The following is a 25,562-nucleotide window of genomic DNA, read 5'->3' as shown; positions in this document are numbered from 1 at the left end:
AATGTCTTCCTGCTATTTACTGGAGCATCCGAACACATAAAAGGCACAAACAGACGCGGGGGTTATGTCGTCTGAAGTATAAACAAGATTTCATCACACTAAATCCTCATAGGCTTCCTTCAGCGGAAAAACGCCGCTGATCGGGTTGTAGCATTGAAACGCGCTATTTTAGAACACTCCAATCAAGAAAACTATCAGATCGGAACATAAAAAAGACCCCATCAAAACCACATGACCTCATATGTTGCGGGCAAATTATTTGACCATGGTTACCGCTAACGTTAACCCCCAAGAAAGCGGCTGATGCAAGAAACTACCTGCTGGTGTGTCTCTCACAAGGCAAGCCAGCTGCAGTGAACCGATACACACTAACCTCATTATATGCAGTATTAAGTAGCTGTAGGACTAACATTTCTGCTGGATTCAGACTCTTCCCATGGTTATCCGCGCCTGTGCTGATGGTTTACAGCAGAACAGGCAGCAGAACCCGCGTCAAAAGGCGGGGAAACAAATGCATTAACCTCCGAGTTAACCCAGGTTCTGTTATGATCCGGGTTTCCATCTGTTCAGACTCACATCCTGCTTCTTGAACAACTCTTCTAAAACAACGCGTTGTGACCTATTGCAGAGCGCAGACATGGTATGCATTGTAATTAAGACTAAAGAAGCCCACACAGACAGACAGTCCCGCTCCAAAACAGCGGAGGTCGTCCGCTGCCTTATTTTAGGACATTAGCAGGCGGATGGTTGGACGGTGCGTGCGGGTAAAGCACACACGAGAAAAGCGGAGAAGTTGGGAATAGACTCAGGCAGTCTGGCTAGCTCGCTAACAAAGAAAAAGGAGGAACCTACCACGTGACGAGGTTGCACTATCCGAGGGAATTTCGGCAACAGTCCCCTGCAGTTTTGGTGGAAAAAACCCACGGCGGTAACACACCAAACGAGGTCGGATTCGACTAGTCAGCCATGAATTAATCCAAAAATGCGGCCCGATTGCGTCAAAGGTCCGGTTCGAGGAGCCGCGCGGCTTCGTTCCGGATTCAGCAATGGGCGAATCAACGATCTACACCTTGCTCGCGAGCTAGCTCGCCTCGCCGCCACAGTGATATAAGACAAGGCCGTCAAACACTCCTTCCTACTCCAAATTAGTTTACATGTACGCTATTTGACGGCACTCCTGCGGCGAAAATCCCGATTCCCAGTGAGAGAAGTGTAATCCAGATGGCAGTTTGTCGCGAACCTTTTTCCCTGCTTTTAGGGAGAGACGCTTAGAAAATGGCGGCTAGCTCCTCTCCCTCGGATTTGAGTCTGACAAACATACAAGAGCTGTGTGTGCGTGCGGACGCACGAGCGCGCGCTGGTAGGCGGGAGACATTTCTCATACTCACCACTAGAGTAAAGCGCAGATAAAACGACAGAAAAGCTCAAAAAAGGATACCACAGGAGGGCATTGTCTTGCGGAAAACGGCGCAATGTGACTCGAGTAGTTTTTCTTCTCCGCAGCCCGCTGTGATGATGGCGCTGCTGGTTAAAGTGGAAACCTTGCTGCTTCCGCAACTTGGGCCGTTTTCAGCATGCGCACATGAACGGCCCGCGTGCTCTGATGACAATTGTTTTGATCCACGCAGATCTCATGTGCGCCAAAATGTTTGAACACATAGTTGAGGCGACAGTACCGCCATGAAAGACTCGAACGCGGATGAAAGCGGGACTCGCCCCCTCGTGGAAAGCCCAGCTGCGTGTCTCTAATAAGACTTTAAACAGGAACTGGACCCCCTCCCTCCCTCCCCAGCCCTACAGCAGGCCTTTGTGAATGTTTAGCCAGCGGCCGCGTGAAGGAGCTCTTCTCCGCGGGACTGGAAAGAGCAGCCCGTGTAATAAAACACCACATGGCGTCTGGGAGACACGGCTCCGCCTCAGCCCTCACATCTATATTAGAAACCAACCCTGCTGTCTGTCTCAAACCCACACATCCACTAGTGTTTTTCACGTGTAATGCTCGTCTGTGTTTTCCCGTTTTACTTTAAAATGTAAGGCTCTTTCAATTCTATCCAGGCATATCTGCATGAGGCAAAGTGAAACTTACACTACTACCCACTTGAGATCTCACTGTTCACTTGTTTTTAATGGGGAGGCAATGGACTAAATATTGGATTAAATTTGCATTTCAAGTAAAGAGGCTGTAAATTGGGCTAACAAAAATTAATGTTCTTCATAAAATATGTACTGTTTTTCCTTTGCTTAAACAGACTTCTATTTGCTAAAACCTTCCTTTTGATTTTAAGATAATTTAGGGTTTTATTTTGAATTTTCTTGTTTAGATTTTCTAAGGCCCAGTGTGTAAATTTATATTAAATGAAATGAATACTTCTTTTACTAAGCAGGTTTTTATTTCCTGTCATCTTTTCTGGCTTCTCCTCATCTCACATATTACATTTAGAGTATAATATTGTGTTTAATTAAGTGGCAATCACTGTTACTTTAGTGACCAAAACTTTACTTTCCCCACAATTTGGTTTAAACCTTAATTTTTATGTTCGGGTTTTCAGGTAAGTAGGTGATTTGTATATTAAACACCAACAAAAACTGAGAAAAAGGTCTTCTTTTAATTTGCTAATAAGCAAGTACCAGGTTCAGTTGGCTCATACTAAGACTGGTGTAATGAAATAAAACGTTATTAAATTGAATACATTTAGCATAACTCGCGTATTGGACACTTTTACTGTACACATATGCAGTAAAGATGCAACTATTTACTTTTTCACAATATGATAAAATGATGTGAGATACGGATCGATTTTAAACCAAAACTTGTGGTGTAACATTGTTTTAGATCAAAATGGGAAACTAATTATGAAATTTAATATCTTCACCTCATTAAAAAGTTATTTTTTAGGTACAATGTGTTTGCGCCATGTTGGTTTTATTTTATTTTGATGTAAACTTAAAGTTTTCTGTTATTTTCACTGCACTTCGAGCATGACATTATTCCAGTCTTTATCACTCTCCTAATGTTTTTTTTAGTATAATTACAATTTAGCACTTAAATTTAGATCTGTTACTGTTTCAGTTCTTAGGTGTTTTTAAACAGAACTGTTTCCTGTGGTAAGTTAAAACAAGTCACTGATGAAAATTGTGTTTTTGGTGTTTTAATGTGTTCTTGTAGCATTTTTCTGATGATGGAGGACATAAATTAGTATTTCTTTATTTCAAATCATTGTGAATCAGGAGCAGATGAAAAAAAGCCCACAACTCGGACAAATTTCTGATAAACTCCTGCCACTGTGCAGAAACTACGTCTTAGAAAATGACACAGGTTTCTTGATTTTGGCTAAAAACTGCCTAATCATAATGAAAAGACCACTGGGAATGCTTTGAAAGTACATCAAAAGATGATTGAAGTGATTTATCCTTCACAAACTAAGTTCATGATGGAACGCAGTTTTTCATCTTTAGCTAGCGCTTCCTTTTTCTTTTTTACATGTTGTGACTTTTTTGGTCCAACATTCTCACATTTATCTTCTGTCATTTAAATAAACAGCTCCTAATCACTTCCTGTGCTCCAGCAGGTTTTCCCATGGATGTCTTGTTAAGCATGAGATGTTTACTATGTTGAGTTGTATCCGCTCTGCCTCCTAAAACCTTAAGCGTCCGTGTGCGCGCATGTGAGACTCATAGATAGAGACCACCTAGAAAACGACTGTTGGGGAAAAATAATGACCCCAAACCTTAAACAAAAGCAACAATGTCAGAGTCAGAGTGCATTTTTCTAGGCTAACATGGAAAATGTCAATCAGGCTACCACTGCATCTAAAGACACCAAATCTATTAGCTTGTCCTGATATCTGCCTGTGGATTCCAGCACATTCTCCACAAAACTCCAATGACGTCCAGTAATTCTCCTTATGCAAAGCATGTCAACAGTTTGGTTCTGAACAACCTCTTTGAGATGAGCCTGGACCAGAGTCACTCAACTCATTTGAGTTTCTTATATCCATAAAAAAAACAAATCTTCCAGAGAATGGGTCTCCAATCCCCATTTGCTTTAGTGAACACTTTAAAGAAAGAAGAAGAAAAAGAGTTTAGAAATACCTGTAACTCCATTGTTGGTATAATCCACTCAGTAATCCAAAAGGTCATAATCCAGTCCCACCTGACGCCTGAAACCAAGTAAAAAGAACAGTTAATGAGAAAAGACGAGACATATTTTCCAATTCCACATTAAACTACTTTTTAATCACAAAGGGGAATTTAAAACAGTATTTTTTATTAGTGGAGGAAGGTTTTTAAAAAGCAGAGATGAGGTGCATCAGTTTATGAAGGTGTGTTAACTTTAATATTATTAACTTTATACCTCACTGCAAAAGTTAGATGCTAAATGTTTTCAAGTCCAAATCCTTTGGTAAGAGTCTGATCATGTGCCGATTCAAAGATGTACATTTCTTTGCTCTGCATACTGTAGCACTAGCATGACGTGGTAGGAAAATAATACTGGCTGCTTTACCTAAACTATCCTTCTAAACATTAAACTCTAAACATTTGTGGCACTGCGAAAAGTGCAAGGAGACAACTGTAACACTTTTTGAAATGAGCCTTTCTTCAGGATTTTTTATTTTAACCTTTGATTTAAAGATGTGAAAGCTTTCTGATTTCCATTAAAGCACATTAAGTTGTATAGCTACATCAAAAGAAATGAACCCTCTGGTTGCTGTTTATATAGTTACCGTCATAAATACCTTACATAAAAAACTGAGTTACTGAAATCACAGTGTTAATGTAATGCGTGAAGTGTAATGTGTCTTGTTGCTGCTTCATTCTCATACAATATGCTGTTAAAAAAAAAGAAGAGAGATTTACTGTTAAAGCGGATTCAGATGGACTTCATTTTGAATTTCTTTTGCATTCAAATGCATTCATTTCTTAGCTTCTTCAATATTTTAATTTCTTATGACTAAAGCTTTTGTTCAATACGCCTTTTTTAAATTTTGTAGTCACAAGACCCCAGTTAAGCAGAATTAACTACTGCCGTAAGAAAACCAGAAATGTGACGCCCACGCATGTGGACGCCAATTCCTAAAAGGTTCAATCTCAAATTAATTTGCTCAATTATTCTTTAGGGTTAAAAATAAAAGCAGCGGGTGATGCAGAAACAACAGCTTGATGTGATCATAGCAACTGTGATGTTTTACAGCAGGTTGCATTGCTTCAAACAGCAATAGATCTACCATGTTGGCATTTCAGCAGCCGGGGAGCTTCAGAGCATAGGTATTAAAATATATTTAATCTGTGTAAACATTCTTGTATGAAAAAATCTATTTACAAATAGTAGCTGTAGAAATTTTTATACAGTTTAAGGAGTTGATAGCTTTTTTTTTTTTTTGCTAACGTTTTGCTCTGTTGATTTTTGTTTTTTTGTTTTAATAATTATATTTCTTTTTACAACACATGGGGGGGGGGGGGGTACATGTTTACTGATGCATTTGATCTGTTTTATATAAAATCACACTTGCATATATGTTGTATACAAACTACTTAATCACTTTAGTTTGGTTTCCCAAAAGTTTGACTGTTTAAAGCTGCTGCGGCACTAACGAACCGGTTTTGTTTGTTTCCATGTTTCCCCTTCATTTTTTGTTATCTTTACAAGGTTTCGTACGGCATTCATTTTAATTCATTAGATCAAGTAAATAACATAAAAGAAAAAACACGAGACCATTTGAAAACAAGGGCAAGTTTTGACTAATAAAGTTATTTTCATCTTCAATCCGGAACTGGTTTGTAATGTATTCTCCTGATCAGAAACAAAGTCATAAAGTTTGTACCACTCATCAGTTCAGTATCGTAATCCAACAGAGTAAGCTAAGGCTAGCAGCCTGACGTTACCTACTACACCAAGACTGTTGCGGAAAATATAGGAGCAAAAGTTTTGCATGCTCAGAAATGAAAACACCGGGCTCGAAAGTTCAAGCGTAAGCAACTAGTGCAGCTCCATTAATGAGCACGGCCTCAGTGAAGGAGTTGTCATAGATTTTTCTTTTCCTAAAACACAATAAACGGCGGCTGCTGCTGCTAGCGCTGAGAGACTGGCCAATAGCGGCTAACCAGCTACAACAAGGCTAAGCTAATAAACGTTAGCTTGTTTGCTTCCCGATCCCTCACTGAGTTTTCAATGACTCTCGTTTTCGTGCACGTCTGTCGGAAAAGTGACCATAAAAAATGAACCTACTCTGATCAAACGTCCAAGGGTTAAACCACATGAGTGTTTTTTCCTGACAAGCACAGTGTTTGATAATTTTAAGAAAATAACAAGGCAAAATCTTACTTACCTGCTTGTCCTGTTACCAACGACCGATAACATCCGCCCCCTGCGCTCCTATTGGCCAAAACTTGAATTCGAGGATTGCTATTGGTTGGCACGGCTGTCAGTAACAGCAAATGCCCGTACAGCGGAAATGTGGATGAAAGTTCATAGCACGAAACTTCATTATCCAAAAATGATTGTTTTCAATAAAAATGTCCGTTTGAGTCACATAGTTTCGTCATTTTTTAATATATTCCTTATTTTTAATACCACAGCACAAGTGTTGCTTTCACTGCACGCTTGCTAGCAGCTCTCGCAGTAAACACACACACATATGTATTCATTGCGTTGTTTTCCAGACTTTACACTGAAATGTGCAAATGATTTTTCAAAAGCAGATGCAAATAAAAACAAGTCACGTCAAAAGGCAGATATCTATTTTCAAAAACGGATTAAATGTGATCAAATTCCTTGCACCCAAAGACGTGAGTGTGAGATTTGACTGTCCTGTGTTACCCAGTCAAAAGCAGGCCATAGAGGACAATAACGGATAAATACTGTTAAAAACTGCGTTTTAGGCTGAAGTTAGTGATGCATATGTGCAGCCAACAGGACCACAAGTTAATTCACATCAAAATAAGATGCCTTTTATGTAAATATTGGGGGATAAACAAAGAGTTACAGTGGGTAGTTGTTTTTAGTTCATCCAAAGTGGCTTTACATCAGTAGGAATATATAGATTTAGCTTAACAGTAATTAAATTAATGGATAAATGAACAAATAGAAAGATTTTGGTCATCTTTTATCCCAAACTGTTCTCATTTTATGTAGAGCCCCTGAAATGTCAACAGTTTTCATTATTATTTCTATTAGATTGGAACAGTAAAAGAAGAAGAAAACTAAATTGGGCAACAGAGAGAAGAGAAGTACCATGTAAAATCTTTAACCTTTAAGTCATTAATATAAATAATTATTTTAGAATGGTAGTCTAGATAAATTACCCAAAGTAAACTAAAAATGAATGAGGAAAGGTAATTTAAAAAGCTACAATTTATCCAAATAAAGAGTTTAATTATAGGGGAAAGAGGTTGGAACTTCTATTTATTGCTTTGTTAATCCACCATTCCAGTAATCCTGTAGTAATAAAAAAAAACATTACATGCTATTTATAGGAACACACATGTATTATTTTTTAACATTTTAGAAATTTAAATCTAAATAAATAAACATACACTCAGATTAAGAAGGTCACTCCAGGCCTTCTCTCAATCCTTCTGTGATTCTTGATTAGAGGTGTTCTTCAGGGTTCAGCGTTTGGGCCTCTTGTGTTGCTATGAGCTAAATTCTTTACTTACTTCTATAACATTATGTTTTCTTTTTCTTGTGCACCAAACTTGTTTTTCTTCCAATTCTTCTTATTTTGCTCCTACTGAAAAGTAAAATGTAAGATAAGATGACACAGGCACATTTTAAAGCTGGATGCTGAATTGTTAATGTCTGAGTCAGACTGTGGTTTAGGTTTATCTCAAGGACATCTCAATGATGCTAAGCCGATCTATGTTTTAGCTCTGTGGTGCAAAAGTGACATTTAATACTCCTTGAAACTTGGAAAAATATCTGCACATTCAGGAAAAAAAAGGAAAAATTTCCTCATTCATGTTTGACAAAGTGTTGTTGAACCTTACAGGCCCAGATCCCAGATTGTGACTGCACCTCAACAGGCTCCATAATATAAGCAATACATGAGATGAAATCATCCGGTCACCTCTTCCTAACCTGATGTTTCCATTATTCTGCTGAGGAAGTTGGACTCGGATTGTCCTTTTTCCCAGATAGGGTACGATTCTCATTCTCAATGAAAGTGACACCTTCTCTGTGTTTTGAAGCTGCTGTGCGTTTGGGATTGTTCTGCCTTGACTTTTAAACACTGCTGCAAGTTTTCTCCAACATGGATGCAATCTCTGATCTCACTGCTCAAGATGTTATTTTCAGGACGACTTTCCGTCGTGACTCACTGCTGTCTCTCCAGGCTTGTACAGTGCTTTAGACGGCGATTTACTCAGTTTAGTCATTTCAGCAGTCGGCTCAGTTGTTACTGAGCAACAAGCGGTTTCCCAACGGCATCCACAAAATGCTTACACCTGCAGGACTTTTCCAGGAGAAAATCTGACATGTTTACTCTTATTCTTGGCAAAGCTGTTAGTAAGATAATGTGGTAATCCATTAGGGTAATGTTACTGTAATGCAATAATCAATATGACAGTTAGTAGTAAAGCTTGATGTAATTCAAGATTTACATGGTTTGAGTGACAGTAAATAAATTACGCTCTTGAATTAGTTTGCGAGTAAATGTTAATTTCCTTTACGTGCGCACATGCAAGCTTACTTATCAAAACAAAAAAGAAATAAAAGAATGAACAGTCATTTCTTAAGGATAAAAAAGAGAGAAGCTCTTCATTTTTTAAGTTTGACTCTTAAAAAAAAGTCAGGAAGGAACACGACTGTTTAGATGTGGATTCAACTGCTCTCACTTCAGGTTCACAAAGTGCAGACGACCTGTAAGTCTTCAAAAAATAATAGAAAGTAGTATTACTGCCTTAAAATAGTTTTCCATGACTTCTGCATTACTTGAAGCTTCTATAACACTTATGGAAGTAAAACATGACAACTATAGAGACATATGTAAAACACAGTTTTTACAGATGGATGTGTGTGACTGTGGTATTATAATAACTACAAACAATGTAGATCATTTTTGTAAAGTGTACACAGGAAGTACTTAATAAGTAAAGAGTAAAAATTGTCCAGAAATTAATCAGTATTGCTTTACTTTCTGCAAAGTTTTACAATACCTTTATAATGATTTAAACTTAAAATAAGTTCACCTTGACCCAATTGGGCACAAAATACATGCAAAACACATTTAGTAATTTATATTAACAAATTACAAGTTTTACCAATATAGATCAGTTAAAAAGTTGTGAGTTTTGTGAATTTAAATATTGTCTTGTTTACTACTTAGTCCCTCAAAATCCTTTTGCATGTAAAGTGGTTTTTTGTCAATGACACATTTTCCATCCTGTGTATTCATTGTTAAACAAAGGAGGAAATGCGGATGCATTTTTTCTACATGGTACAATTGTTAAAATGTGTGTCAGCATGAATGCAAACTGGTATAGCTTTAAAGTATTACCATTATATTGGAAAAAACAGGTTTCAACTTTGTACCTGTATGTGATAAATGTAATAGTGTGAGGTCAATTAAATAAAATTAAAATGTGTTTCAGAATATGAGGGAACATTTCACTTTATGTATTGTATATGTCCTTTTTTTGAAGGATATTACAGCTTTCCATTAACTGAATTCAGTGTTAGACTGGTCTAACCAACTTACATAATGGATTTTAAGTGCAGATTTCTTTAAAAAAACTTCAATCAGATGCATTCTAAAGGGATTGCTTTCATTCTAATGTTTGTTGGAAGTCAGCAGCCTTGGACGTTTCCGACCTTGAAAGGTTGTGAAACTGCCTGTCAGCTCCACTTCAGACGCTGACCAAGTCCTTCTCAATGCTATTTTCAAACAGCTGTAGACTTTTACTCTAATTGTACAAAGGGTTGGACATTCTCATTTAAGCATTTTAGTACAAAAAGTTTATTTATCTTTTTTACCAGTAAAAAAGTTGTCCAGCTATTGCAGTTGTCAGGCACCACCACCGTTGTCACCACCACCACCATGTTTGACTGTTGCTACAATGTAATTTTTATGCCAAGTTTACGTAACAGGTCGTATTTTTTTTAAAAATGTTTCTATTTTGTTTCATTCGTCAACAGAATATTTATTTTTGAAGAGAATTCTGTTTTTTTTTGTCAGATGTGAAATGAATATTTGTGTTCTTTCAATGTCTCCCTTCTTAAATTCTAACAGATTTGTCTTTGTCCAGTTTCACTTTTTATATTAAAAAGTCAACTCTGATCTCAACTGAGTCAAAATAATTTCTTCATATTTATATTTATGTATTCCTTAGAATCTTTTAATCATAAGAACTCATAGATGCGGAGAAACAGGAAAAAAATAATTCAGGGTCAGCAGATGAGGTCATTTCTGTAAGAAAAAAGGTCCTAGCTGTAGGAAATATTGGGAGTAATAAAGCTTTTTTTTTCTACAACTTTTTTGTGACTTTCTGATTGTAGTTGTGGTCTTGGACGTATTCTGGTCGGCTGGTCACTTTTTCCTTTAGTCGATGTTTTCTTCATTTGAGGATAGCAGCTCTTACTGTGATTTTCCGTGTGCCAAAGGGCTAAAAAGGTGCACCTTTTTTTCAGACAGTTTTCTTTTTCATTCACTGTTCAATATTCAGAGATGGCTGAACGCTCCCATTTGTTGCTTTTAAACAGCTTCCTAACAGATTTCAAAAGCTATTTTCACAAGTTTGATTTACTTGATACATTAAATAAGACAACTATTTTCTGTCTCACGTGAAATTCCATATTTAAGAACCCAAACAGGCAAAAGAAAAAAAAAACTGTTAAGGAGGCAAACGGTCTTTCCCAGATGTGTTCTGTGCAGCATCTCCACTCGTGTGCCTCTGATGCTCCAGCTCATCTTCCTCTTTGCTCCATTTGTTTGAGAGACTCTATGGTGGGACATTTCATCCTCTTCCTCTGAGGCAGTAATGCTTTCTTAGTCTGAAGAGGCTGATCCACCCCGTTTGAACTGAGCGCCGTGTCAACACTGTGACGTCCTAATTCTCAATGAGTATTACAGAAATGTGTGCAATAACTGACTTTCATCTACCTCCACAGAAAAACTTTATTATGCTGCACTTTATTGCACTTCACTTTATCCTATTTCTTCATACTTGCATTTTTTTCATTGGTTCTTGTACATATTTTGTCTAGATTTATAGTATTTCCCACTATAAGGCTGCTATAATTTCGTTGTATTATTATGTCCAACTACAATAAAGGCTTCTGACATATCTGTTCCATGGTGTGTGATTCACGTTACCGTTTACTGGAATCATGAATGAATGTTTTCTGAAGATAATCAATCATCAATAAGCATTTGATTTTGTGAATATATCTGAAGAGAACCAGATTACAAAACTATGTAAAACTCTAAAATGTGTAAACTCAGTAGGGGTGGAATTATATAAACTTGCTTCTTTCCACTCCTTTTCAAGCAATAGCTCAAGCTTTACTTGACTTTAGTTCATGATCACTATGTTTAATTAAGCAAATGTGACTTAAGTGTGTCTTAGTTTGTTTTTTGTCTATTTTTTATTATCAATGCATCAATGCATTTTCTGTAATGAGTTTGATGAATCTGTTTGATCTTTTTATTATATTGACTACAATTAATGTTTGAAATAAAAAAACCCATCATAAATCAAAGAAATAACTCAAAAAAATTGAAAAAAAAAACTAAACAGAATTTTTAATTGACAATCTTAAATGCTTGTTTTTTTTGTGTGTGGAATATTTCAGACATATTTCTCACCATCAACCATCTGAATGTGAATCTTAGAAAACTTAAGTCTTCTCTTTCTTTGCTGTTTGAAGCAGTTTGATTCATTACGGAAGCTATAAGTTAACATCACAGCTACCTGGAGTCCCTTGATTGCTGAGGGTCTTTGCTTTAGACAAGTAGAAATTCAAAGGAAGATCTGCATCTAATTGCCACTCTTTCATCCTTCATGTAACAGAAGCAAAGCTTTAAATTCAGTATATCTATTAAATGAAATGTGATTCACACTATTGTTTACTGAAATGATGAATGTTGTCAGGGACTAATCATAATGCACTCTGCTTTGTTACTTGACAAAAAAAATCCAGATGTGATCTGATCAGAATCTGATTACAACTGCTATGTAGAAAAATAAATGAACTCAGCAGGGTTGGCATTACAGAAGTTCACTTCTTCACGCTCCTTTTCGAGCAGTTAATCAAATTCTGCTTGACTTTAGTTGATAATCATCATGTATAATTAATCTAATGTGACCTTCATGTGTGATTTATGCAGTACTTCAAAAGTCTTTATTTATAATTATGAGTAATTACACTCTTAAAACGATAGTATTTTCTTACATTGTTATTTGTGTTTTTAATGAATGCATTTCTTTATTTTTGAAAGAAGTTGGATTTATCTCTGTGAAATTTATGTTTTGTTGTGTTGTCTACAAAAACAAAATCTTGAAATAAATCAGTCAAATTGATCAAATCAATCAATCTCGTTTTATAGAAAGTGAGTTGCAGAGTTCAGCTCCTAAAATAAATGTCGGGTGTTAACAAACCAAGAAAGATTGAAAAGTAATCAGAATTTCAACCGAATCTCTTTATGCCAGCTGTGAAGAATGGCGGCAGAGGTATCATGATTGGGGCTCATGCCTGTAATTGTCAACATGTAAAACCCAGAAATATTAGGACTACAGTTTGGGGAGTCATTTTCACCAGGAATATTTAATAAATGCCAAAAAAAAGTGCTTTTACTGTATTTTCTCCATATGCTTTTGAGATCAAACACCAGCTGAAAAACAGCACAAAAATGTAGTTGCAGGAAAAGGCCACTAGATGGAGTTGAGACACTGCACACCGCAGCAGTCTGCTGTGAACCTCCACTGCGTGATGTGTCATTTGGTAAACAGTTATTTCTACATTTCGGCATTTTAGTTTGGCACAAACAGATTTCAAACAACAGAGATAAATCATTTAGAATACCTTTATGTTCTTGTCAGGACAGTATTTTGTTCCGCTTTCCTGCGTTGCTTGTCATAAAACTTTTATTCCAACAACAGTTTCTGCTTCAAAATGCAAGCAAGAGATCCAAAAGGGTTGTCAATTGCTAAAACAAACACAAGAGTGCCGTCCCGTGTGTTAGGAGACACACCTGGGACAACTGAGAGCAGCGGGATGGTGTGTAGACACAGCTGGGTCAGAACCACACAAATGTGTCACCAGTACAGAAACCAATGGGGTCACTTCATGTCATTTAGAGTATTTATTGATTACAGCATAGAACCAGCAGGAAGCCTCCAGGAAGCTGAAAAGCTGCAAAGAATTTGGTTAACATGCAGGTAAAGAAAGAATGAAACACACACACACAAAAAACATACAAGATATCAACTTGTTTAAGACCATTTTAAAGTCAGCCAGTGGATTGAGTGGAGGACTGCAACACAGTCAGCCCTGCATGGAAGATGCAGGCATCTGGTCTCCTTTAAAAAGGGGCTCAAACTGCAGGATTGGCACCTCAATCTCTTGAAGAAAGGAGCTGGCAATGCCGGAGCCTGGCAAATCAAGTGGAACAGACAGTTGACAAGCAGGGGACGCTCCAAGGACAAGATCTATACATCACTTCTACGTGTTGCTGGGACAACAACAAAGATGAGCGGGCATGAACTCCCTGCTGGGTCAGAAACCACAATTGTAAATAAAAAGCTGACCTGCCTCTGAAAGAAAGAGTTCAATGGAGAAAACCTTCTGAGGGACTTGCTTTTCATCCATAAGTGAAGAGTTAAAAAATCCAATCATCTTCTGATCTATTTTCAAAGTGTGGTCTTTTAATAATGATTTTGCCGTTTCTTTGCCAAAATCAACAATTCCGTGTTGTTTTCTGGACATAGTTCCTGCAGAGCAGCAAGAGTTCATTGGAAATTCACCTCTGAGTGGTGACAATCCTGCCCCTCCTTCCCCACCCCGTTGCTGAGAGCTCTCTGTTTACATGCTCTCCTGCTAGCTTACAGCCCCTCACACCACCAACCTAACATTGGCAGTGCAACAAAAATGGCGAGCAATCCAGTCGCACAGTTTAGATCCAGATTCCTGATCAGACGTGGAAAACAAAGACGTGCATGGATCTAGACGTCTACAAGTGGATGCATCGGAATGGAGCGGAGCAGGGAGCTTGTGACCCGCCCACTGTAGTTTCTGCATCACAAATACGATCCCGATTTACAACAATTTGAATAACAAATACTCAGACATGCAGTAGCGGTTTTAGGCACGGGCCATACGGGCGATCGCCCGGGGCGGAAAAATGACGGAGGGGCGGCGCCAGCGGCTCAGCTCTTGTAAAATACTTTATGCATCACTATTGGTTTACTTATATCACAGAGTTTGTAACAGCCTGAAACCTGGCGGCGCCCCCGCCCCGCAGCTGCGCTCCCTGCTGTCTTTGAGAAGTAGACGCAAATGTGTGTGAGAAGGAGAAGGGAGGGGGCGCGGGGTGAAGAAGGAGAAGGGAGGGGGCGCGGGGTGAAGGGTGCAGGCTGAGGTGAGCACGGAGCACAAAACGCATGCGCAAACCTGGCTGGATCTTCTTCCAGGGGGGCGACGGTCGCGGGCCGCGGCTCAGTGCTTGATGAAAAAATAAAAATAAAAATTGCGCCGCCATGTAGCGAATTGGCGCCCCTGGGTGCAGCTGCACGCGCTCCTGCTGGAAATGTTTGACGAACGGGGGGGGGGGGCTGCGGGTATAAAAAAAGTATAAAAAAATCATGCTTTTTTGGTTATTTCAAATAAAAAATGGGAAAACAAAAAAAAATTCTTCACTTAGATGACAGTTGGTTTAGTCGACAGACTTGATACCTATGTCAGGACATTTATGCTAAATGCAAAAACATCTGAAATATGGAGAAAAAAGGTCAAAGCTGGTGCCCAATTTAGAAAGAAAAGAGAAGAAGAGGAGAAAAGAGACAAAGAAAAGGGTATTATCGCATAGCTAGATGCACGTTTTCTAAATTCGAATGCTACCTGCCCTCCAACAACAACAACGTTGCAGAGGAAAAATCTCTCGTTTGGTCTGTCATGACCAAAACTGAAGTAGGCCCAAATATTGCAAATAACGTCATTTTTAAGATATTTATTCTTAAATGTTTGCTCTGCCTTAACTTGTAACATTAGTTATGATTCGTGTGTCTGTCTGCTCTGCTGTAACACAAAGTTTTTGTTGTGTTTTATTGTTGTATATTAGTTCATAATGTTAAATAAGCTGTGATGGTAGCATGCTGCTGCTGCTGCTGCTGCTGCTGCTGCTGATGCTGCTGCTGCTGCTGCTGCTGCTGCCGCCGCCGCTGCCGCCGCCGCTGCTGCTGCTGCCGCCGCTGCTGCCGCCGCTGCTGCTGCCGCTGCTGCTGCTGCTGCTGCTGCTGCTGCTGTTGCTGCTGCTGCTGCTGCTGCTGCTTCTGCAGCTGCTGTTAGCTTTTCAAAACTCCAGTTGATCAAGTCATACCTGAGATCACCAATGTCTCAGGAGCAACTCACTAACCTGCTGTTGTTAGTATCAATCATTCAGGGGGGGAGCAGATTTCATATGATGACGTTATTGACAAGCTTGCATCAGGAAGGCCACAAAGGTTAGGTTTTAGTTAGTGTTTTCTCTTCTTAGTGCTGCAGTTACATTTATTCTAGTGTATTATTAGTGTGATTTGTAGTTTATAATATTTATTTCAGATTGTTTGTGTTTATTAAATATTTCCTAACTGTATTTTCAGTTACAATAAATGGACAAAGTGACTCTATGGGGGGGGGGGGCGCTAGAGGAGGGCCTCGCCCGGGGAGTAATTCAGGGTAGAACCGCCACTGCAGACATGCAATTTTAAGCTCAAATTTCTTAGTATATGTCCTCCGTGATCAGAAACACACCACAAGAAGACGTTAAAAACACCAAAAACACAATTTTCATCAGAGTGGGTCTTTAATGCAGGTTTGGTGGAGACAGGTGTCTTTTTTTCTCAGATGTCTGGAACCTGTGCTTTTGTACCGGTTCTTACCAGTACAAAAGCATGCCATTGTTCAATTTTGGTAAGGCCCCCTTTCTGAACCAGATACAGCAGTCACCATAGTGACCGTCTGCAACTTTTCCAGGTCAGGGCTACACAATCTGATCCTGGAGATCCACCCCCCGCTTTTTCCCACATAATTCTTTTCTTACCTGGATCAGGTGATTCCAGATTCAGATCTACCAAACACACCTGATACAGGTGATTAGCATTATGTTAGAGCTGGAACAGCAGGGATGTTAAATCTCCAAGGCTTTGCTGTTGTAGACTATGACAATCACTGAGGTGTGGTGCTTGTTGTGAGCTGCTGGCAGCTTCCATCTGCTGTCATGGAAGTTGCTGTTTTGTCTCCAGGGCATCTGTGCAAAGCCTGCAGGGGAAACAAGCCTGGTGTGGTAGATTTCAGCCTCAATTTGCAGTTTAGGTTCTCATATTTTAAAAATGTGTGAGTTTTACCTGTGTTGTCCTTCTCTAGAAAAATATGGGTTGCATTTAGAAAAGCTTTGCAGCCTTTTAAAACTCTGTTGTTGAGGCTGGTGGGATGCATACCAAATCTCACAACCCCAGGCTGCTCTGGCAGCTTTAGGTGGGCTTAAAAATTGAGATATTTTCAGCTTTTCTTTGTTTAATACAAAACATGTTCATTTAAAAAAGAATTTGATGGACGGGGCGCCGGTCGGGTGGTGGCTGGCTCATGGGTTCCGGGGGCCCTGGCTTCGTCCCTGGCCTTTGTCTCGGTGTCCGGCGCCCTGTGGCCCCCATGGCTGCCGCCTGGTACGGCTAAGCGCTCCTGTCTTGTGGCCTGGGGGCCGGGCACTGGGTTCGCTTGTGCCTCTGGGCATTGGGGGGGCCCCTGTAGGGGGGCCCTCTCTATGCCTGGCTGGTGGGGTGGGCGGTCCCCTCCTCCTCCCCTCCCGGGCTGCCTGGGTCCGGATGCTGGGGGGGCTTCTGGCCTGGGGGGCTTTCCTCCCCTTTCCTGGTCTGGCTGGTCTGGCTGGGTAGGTTCTGGCTCCCCTTATGAACACACGGTTCACGTCGGCAGCATGCATGTATCTCCACCCCCACGTGCACGTGCACACTGCCACACTCCCTGTCTGCTTCATCCCTCCTCCTTACCTACAGTGTATTGATGGACAGATTTTTTTTTCGCTCATCTTAGTGTCAGATTTTGACCTTTGATGTAACATTCGTCTTTCCAGCAGATCTGGTATAATTGTTACAGCTTAAATTAATAACTTAGTCAAATCAGTGCTTGTATCCCCCACCTTTTCACCTTTCTTCCTTTTACTCTCTTCCACCCTCCCCTCACATACTTCCCCTCTCCCTCCCCACACACACTAAATGTAACAAATAAATAAAAAATAATACGACAAAAAGGGGTTTATACAAATCTACTCTCTAGTTTCTTGAAGCTATATAACCTCTTTTTGTGATAGTAAAACCTGTCCAACACAAAAAGCCTTCAGCTCTAATCTGTTTGCTCAGCTGTTGGACAGAACAAGTTAAAAAAAGAAAAGAAAAAAAAAAAGAATTTGATGTGAAATTACTTAAATCATTATACAGTTTTGGTCTCAAGTAGCTAATTTTTGTATTGCAGGAGTCTGTTTATGCATCTTTTTAGGGCCCGAGCACGGAGTGCAAGGACCCTATTGTAATTCGAATGTTTATTATTAGGGCCCGAGCACGGAGTGCAAGGACCCTATTGTATCTGTTAGGTTTATTATTATTATTATTATTATTATTATTATTCTTCCGACTTTTCCGTCGCCTTTTTGAGGCCTTTAACATACCCCAAAACTCACCAAATTTTGTATACACATCAGGAGTCGCGAAAAATTTCATATTTTATAGGAGAACGGCATAGGTAAACAAAAATGGCTCGATAGCGCCACCTGCAAAATTTGTTTTCGCGAGCACCTCCATATGCTTTATAGTACAAACCTGATTTTAACAGGGCATGTTCATCGGATAGAAACCTACAAGAAAGTCTCTTGGGACCAAGCTGTCAGTCGCACAGGAAGTCTGATATTTTGATGACAATATGTCATTTTTGCTGTATTTTGGTCATTTGCAGGCCTCGCTCTAGAACGAACTCCTCCTAGAGATTTGAGAGTAATGACTCCAAACTTTGGTTTTGTAAACTAGACACATGTCCGATGTTAAATTGCAAAGCTTTTAAGTTTTTATGGATGTTTGTGACCATGGCGGCGCGTCAAAATTTGAGGTCGTTTCGAAAACACGCCATGAAAAGAAAAATGGCCATTACTCAGCCATGCATAATCCAATCTGATCCAAAATTGATGTGCATGATTGTAGTCTGACTCTGAACACATCTGCAGTGAAAAAATCTGGAAAAAGTGTAGCGCCACCTGCTGGCAAGAGGAAATGACATGTTTTACTTGGAGCATCACTACTCCGAGTAGGATGAGCCGACACACCTGAAAATGACGTCCACCTGTTGAAAAGCCATTGAAGTTTACTCTGACAAAAAACCATAACTTTCAATGCGGGGGTGTGGTCGTGACAGAGCGGCAAAGTTGGGCATCTCGCTATGCACACAAAAGTTGCTCTCACGTGCACATTCCTTGTCCAATCTCACTGAAATTCAATGGATATGATGAAGCTTCTATTCTGAACCCATGGATATGACAATCTTGGACGAGCTCTATAGCGCCACCTAGTTATTGCATTGGGCACATTCTGCCCTGTATTTTCTCTTTGCTTTGTCCGATGTGCATGAAATTAAAACTGGAGATACTCAGAAGGGTCCTCTCTCATCATGTAAAGTTTCATGGGTGTACACCTGACGGTGCCTGCGTAACAGGAAGTGGTCGATTATGTGCACCCAAATAATAGAAATTTATTATAAATCAGCCGTTTGTCTCAGGAAGCTGAGATTTCAGAATTAGATGCCTTTAATAACCTCCAGCTTTGATATGTAACACTATAGGGTCTACGAGAAACTTCATCACTTGATTTTTTTAATGAAATTTTGGACTGAACAAAGATTTTTAGCATAAATTCTGTTTAGGTTATCAGCACCAAGAATTCAACTTTCATAGGCATTTATGTGCTACTGCTTCCTAAAAAAATTCAGAATGATTGAAGTTACAGGTGACATCTTAGAGAGCATTACATCCAAAAAGGTCCGAAAACGTCTTTTTAGGCAAAACTACAAACACCTATTTTTTTTCATAACTTAATCATCATATATCAACACCATTTATTTTTTCAAATGTAGGGATCTGTGTTTGCTGCCTTCCATATTTTTTTCAGAAGTCCAGGTGAAACAGATGATTTTAAAAAAATCCTGATTCATCCCAAAACCTGTGCTTTTTCCGTCTGGACTCCAAACAAGTGTGTTTTAAAATTACTTATGCTTCAAATATCCACACCAAGTTTCACACGCATATAGCTGAACATGTATAAATGCTTCTTGAATATTCTTTACAGATATAAAATGAACTGGTCAACTGTAGGATGTCATTTCCTCTTACATGCTTAAGTCTTTTCCTCATGCTGCAGCCTGCTCCTCAATCATCCCTGTTGCTGGAGTCAAATTTCACCCCCCCCCCACCCCCCCCACACACACACACACCAGCTGCCAGTTCATATGCTAACTAACCCAGAAGTGAGGTGACAAGAGTTTAGACACAAGAGGGAGGGCAGACTGCTTTTTCATTTGTTTTGTATGTCTTTCATAGATTTTTATGAATAATCATTGCTTTTCTAGTCATGTAAAATGCAATTAACCTAATATTTTATCTTTTTTTTTTACAAACAAAACATATGAATGTGCTCCAAAACAAAACCCAACTCTCAGTACAGTTCTACAGATGTAACATAAGACTTAAGGCCCGTACACACCGGGACGAATATTCGCCAGGCGTTATTCGCCAGCGTTTTTCGCTACGTTTTTTGTGTTCACACCCAGGCGATTTTCGCTGACGATGAGCCGAGCGAACATGCAATTTCATTCCCTGACATTAGATGGCGCTTAATGTAAACAGAAATACTCCTGTACACAAGGTGGCGCTGCGCAACTTTACGCTTCTTAAAGTCGCTTTTCACTCAGAAGAAGAGAGCAAGTATTTACACGCTTGTCAGAATCAAACAAAGAAAACATGAATATTTCAAGCACCAGTAGGTCCAACTGGTGTTTGGTTCGGGGATGTTTTAGAATGTCCGTCATTATTGCTTCGCGGCTGTGTAGACGCTACTTGGCGTCTATCTTCTTCGCTGGTATGTGTGCTCAGCAAGGCAGTTTTGTGTTTGAGCGCCCCCAAGTTGTGTTTTACTGTAACTTCAGAAGCTCCAGACACGTGAGCAAAAGCGCCGTTCTCATTGGTCGAGTAGATTTCGACGCGACGCGTCGAAAAAAAAAAACGAACCCGAGGCGTTTTTTTTTTTTTGACGCTTTAACGCCTGGCGTTTTTTCGCGTCGGTGTGCACACTCTCATTGGGGCCCTTTGTTTAGTCACGAGGCGTTAAACGTCGGCGAAAATCGCCGGCGAAATTCGTCCCGGTGTGAACAGGCCTTTAGACAGTAAATGTCTCTTTTATCCTTTTTTAATCAATGCTGCAACTTCTTTTCCTTAATATAAATCCAATGAAATTAAACTACAAAACCAAAAAACACAACGTATAGCAAATTTCTCTAAATAAATTATGTGTATATACAATATGTAGCACTTTTAAACAAAATAATAACAAATCCTTCCAATACAAGCACAGAAAAATGGAACACAAAATTTAAAACCCAAATTTGAAATGGCAATTTTAAAAAGATAATTTTTTCAGCCTGCTAAAAGTGCACAATTGTAAAAGCTCTTTTATATAGACAACTGTTTGGTTGCTTAGAGCTCTAAATATAAAAACAATGCCTTTATGGACGTGGCACGGATGGCACGGATGTTCAGCAGGGTAAACCCCAGGAAAGCGGCGGGACCTGATGGAGTTCCCGGAAAGGTTCTGCGGGCCTGCGCCGATCAACTCTCCCAGGTCTTCACAAAAATCTTCAACCTGTCGCTAGCTCAGGCTTTCATCCCTGCTTGCCTGAAGTCATCCACTATCATCCCGATACCCAAAAAGTCCTCATCCACAGCCTTCCTCACGGACTTCCGCCCAGTTGCACTCACTGCTGTCATCACAAAGTGTCTGGAGCGGCTGCTCCTGGGACACATCAAAGACTCCCTCCCTCCAATCTTCGTCCCCCACCAGTTTGCTTACAAAGCAAACAGATCAACGGATGATGCCATTTCCATCACCCTCCACACTGCGCTGAGCCACCTGGAACACAGAGACACCTACGCCAGGATGCTCTTTGTGGACTATAGCTCAGCCTTTAACACAATCATTCCTGACATTCTGGTCAACAAACTGTCTGAACTAGGACTCCACCCACTCACCTGCTCGTGGATCAAGGACTTCCTGACAAACAGACCACAGACAGTCAAACTTGACCCCCACCTCTCCTCCACCCGGACGCTGAGCACAGGCTCCACACAGGGATGTGTGCTGAGTCCTCTGCTGTATACACTGTACACAGCAGACTGCAGACCAGCCCACACCAGCAACACCGTGGTGAAGTTTGCAGACGACACTACTGTGGTGGGGCTGATCTCTGGGGACGACGAGACGGCCTACAGAGACGAAGTCCTGAAACTCTCAAGGTGGTGTCAGGCTAATAACCTCATCCTGAACACCACCAAGACCAAGGAGATCATCCTGGACTTCAGAAAAAACAGAACAGATCCACCCCCACTCTACATCGATGGAAACTGTGTGGAGAGGGTCCACAGCTTCACCCTCCTGGGCACCACCATCTCTGCTGACCTCACATGGTCTAACAACACCATGACTGTCATCAGGAAGGCCCAGCAACGCCTGCACTTCCTGAGAAAACTTAGGAGGAACGACGTCAGCCAGGAGCTGCTGGTAACGTTCTACCGCTCAACCATTGAGAGCATTCTGTCCTATGGCATCAAAGTGTGGTTTTCCCACTGCACTGAAGCAGAACGGCAGAGCCTCCAGAGAGTGGTAAAGACAGCGCAGAGGATCATCGGCTGCCCCCTCCCCTCACTGAAGGACATTTACCAGTCTCGCTGCCTCAGCAGAGTGACTAGCATCACCACTAACTCCACCCATTCTGCTTTCCCTCTGTTTGAACTGCTGCCCTCTGGAAGGAGGTACAGGTCCATCAGAACCAGGACAAACAGACTAAGAAACAGCTTTTTTCCACAGGCAATTATCATACGGAATGCACATACGTCCATCAACCACACCTCACTCTAATTTTACTACAATGCGTGCAATATCCTGACTGTCTAACCGGGTCACTGTGCAATAACTTGATATTTATTAAGCTGTGCTCACAGCAACTCATGTAATTCCATTCTATTTTATTCACAAATATTTAATATTTAACAGTTTCTGTCCATATTGTTCATTTTTTGTTAAGAGTTGTAAATACAGTATTTCTTTTTCTATTCTATTTTTATTTTTATTTTATGTAACTCCTTTACTCCAAGGCTGCTGCAATTTCATTGTATCCCCATGTACAATGACAATAAACGATTCTGATTCTGATTATATCACTTGGACACAGATGGAGAACCATATCAACTGGATTGGTAACAGCAACAACCACCGACCAAGCCGGCAAGCCCTGGCAGAAAAGATCCCCACAAGAAACACTGCAGGCTGTTCCATAAAAAATATAGTTTTACCATTGCCTTGCAGATCACAGTTGAAGTGGTTTAGTTTTCCTAAAAAAATTCAGAATGATTGAAGTTACAGGTGAACTTTTAGACAACATTTGATCCAAAAAGGTCCGAAAACGTCTTTTTAGGCAAAACTGCAAACACCTATTTTTTTGCATAACTTATCTTTCAAATATCAGCACAAAAAAATTAAAAACGGTAGGGATCTGTGTTTGCTGCCTTCCATATTTTTTTCAGACTTAAAAGTGTAACAGATGATTTATAAAAAATCCTTTTTCATCCAAAAACCTGTGTTAAATCTGTCTAGACTTAGTATTAAAAACTCTCCAAGATGAATGTGCCTGACTCCACCTGCAGGTGGATCACAGACTTCCTGACGGACAGACAGCAGTATGTGAGGCTGGGGAAGCTCGTCTCAGATACTCGGACCACAAGCACCGGATCCCCCCAGGGCTGTGTCCTTTCACCCCTGTTACTCTCCCTGTACACAAACAGCTGCACAGCTGGTCACCTGTCTGTCAAACTCCTGAAGTTTGCTGACGACACCACACTCATCGGCCTCATCTCTGACGGAGATGAGTCGGCCTACAGGAGTGAAATAGCCAGGCTGGTGTCATAGTGCAGCGCTAACAACCTGGAGCTTAATGCTCTGAAGACAGTGGAGATGACAGTGGACTTCAGGAAGGCCCCAGCCCCCCTCCCCCCTGTCATCCTCTGTGACTCCCCGGTGACCTCTGTGGAGTCCTTCTGCTTCCTGGGAACCATCATCAGCCAGGACCTCAAGTGGGAGCAGAACATCAGCTCCATCACTAAGAAGGTCCAGCAGAGGATGTACTTCCTGAGGCAGCTGAAGAAGTTTCACCTCCCTGAAAAGATGCTGGTAGACTTTTACACCGCCATCATCGAATCCACCCTCACGTCCTCCATCACAGTCTGGTTCGCTGCGGCCACGGCCAGAGACAAGGCCAAGCTGCAACGCGTCATCCACTCAGCAGAGAAGGTGATCGGCTGCCACCTCCCGTCTCTCCAGGAGCTGCACATCTCCAGGACCTGGAGGCGGGCAGCCAGGATTGTAGCCAACCCCTCTCATCCAGGACATAATCTCTTTCGGCCCCTCCCTTCTGGCAAGAGGCTCCGGTCCATCAGGACCAGGACCTCGCGCCACAAGAACAGCTTCTTCCCCACTGCAGCCAGCCTGCTGAACAGAACCCCAACTCCCCCAGGTGACCCCCCTCCCCCCCCCCCCGCCCACCAAAGGACTGTCGGTGCCACTTACAGGCCCCACCATCCCAGCCCATCTGTGCTCCCACTTTAATTCACCTTACTCTACTGTATATAGTGTGTTGTTGTTGTTAACTTAATTTTTAACTTATTCTTAATTGCACTATACACCAAGTCAAATTCCTCGTTTTGTAAAGTGCGCTCTACTGAACCTGGCAATAAAACTTTTTCTGATTTCTGATTCTATTAATCATTGTTTTTTATTCATTCAAAATGCAATTAAATCAATATTTTATCTTTTTTCTTTTCCTTTTTCTTTTTTTTATCTCTTATATCCTTTTTTATAATCAATGTTTGAATTTCTTTTCCTTTCTATTGTCATGGTTTCAGTTTGTTGTCTTTTTTTTCGCTTTAGTTCTTGTTCTGTCTTGTTTGGTTCTGTTTCCTGTTTTATTTTGAAAGGTTTCCTGTCTTGTCATGTTTTTGAGTTTTACTTCCTTTGGTCCCCATCTGCCCTAATCGTGTTCACCTGTGTCTTGTCTGCCCTGTCTGTATATAAGTCTTGTCTCTGCCTTCCTCCTGTGCTGGTCCATTAACTTCTGCTCATGTTGATCACGTCTTCTTGTCTGGCGTCCATGTCCCTTGCCATGCCACAGTAAGTTTTTGTTTTTAGTTTTGTCATCCTGCTCTGCAGCGCTTTTTGTTAGTTAAATAAACCCACTTGCCCTGAACCCGTTTGCCTCCCGTCTCTGCGCCTGGGTCCTACCTGCTGTCGAGCCTCCCCCCCACACGACATCTATACATCCAATGAAATTAAACTACAAATCAACAAACACAACTGATAACAAATTTCTCTAAAAAATGATGTGTATATTTGCAGAACCTTAAAAACACCAAACAAATAACAAATGCTTCCCAAATAAAGCACAAAAAATGGAACACAAAATGTAAAACCCAAGTTAGAAATTGCAATTTGAAAAGATACTTTTTTCAGCAGCTTTTCAAAATCAATCACCAATTCTACTCTTCTGTGGATGAAACAAAGAACTCCAGAACAATGAAGCCATTTCTCTAAGTCTCTCTCACCTTCAGTTTTAAACAAGGTCTGTGAAAATCCACCATACATTGGTCACATGAACTCAGAGACCTGCTAAAAGTGCACAATTGTAAAAGCTCTTTTATATAGACAACTGTTTGTTTGCTTAGAGCTGTAAATATAAAAAAAAATGCTTTTCTATCACCTAGACACAGATGGAGAACCATATCAACTGGATTAATAACAGGGTGGCATGTTTAGACAACATGAAGCTGTCCATCACATTTTTGACCTAAACATGTAAACACATCCTTGGCTCTGCGGTTAGGAAATGGTATTTGGGAATCTCTTTATACCAGGAGCCAGCCTGGCCATTGGAACATCGCCACAGTGCCCATCCAGACTGGGACAGCAACGGGGTCCACTTCAGAGCCGTGAGCTGCTGTGTTTAACTCCAGCTGTCCCAGCAAGGGAGACAACTGCAGCAACATCCACTGACCAAG

General features: G+C 40.6%; 1 protein-coding gene across 7 annotated transcripts in view; it reads right to left on the bottom strand.

Moving 5' to 3' along the window:
• The window catches only part of LOC101166752 (KAT8 regulatory NSL complex subunit 1), a 34,675-nt gene extending 28,300 nt beyond the window's left edge, over positions 1 to 6,375 (bottom strand). For 2 of the 7 annotated variants that reach the window (XM_020712344.3, XM_078937865.1), the window contains exons 1-2: positions 6,327 to 6,375; positions 4,093 to 4,160 (exon numbers count right to left, since the gene is read on the bottom strand). The gene's annotated coding sequence lies outside the window, so the exon portion shown is untranslated. Of the gene's footprint in view, positions 1 to 852; positions 1,357 to 1,388; positions 1,799 to 4,092; positions 4,161 to 6,226; positions 6,248 to 6,326 lie in introns of those variants that run through there. The other 5 variants (XM_023949399.2, XM_078937866.1, XM_078937864.1 and 2 more) reach the window with 4 other exon arrangements.
• Between the last annotated feature and the right edge of the window lie 19,187 nt (positions 6,376 to 25,562).

Source organism: Oryzias latipes, chromosome 19 (assembly GCF_053564925.1).
Source record: "Oryzias latipes strain Hd-rR chromosome 19, Olatipes_Hd-rR_3.1".
In the NCBI taxonomy this organism is placed as follows: Eukaryota; Metazoa; Chordata; class Actinopteri; order Beloniformes; family Adrianichthyidae; genus Oryzias; species Oryzias latipes.
This window is presented reverse-complemented; position numbering and strand designations above follow the sequence as displayed.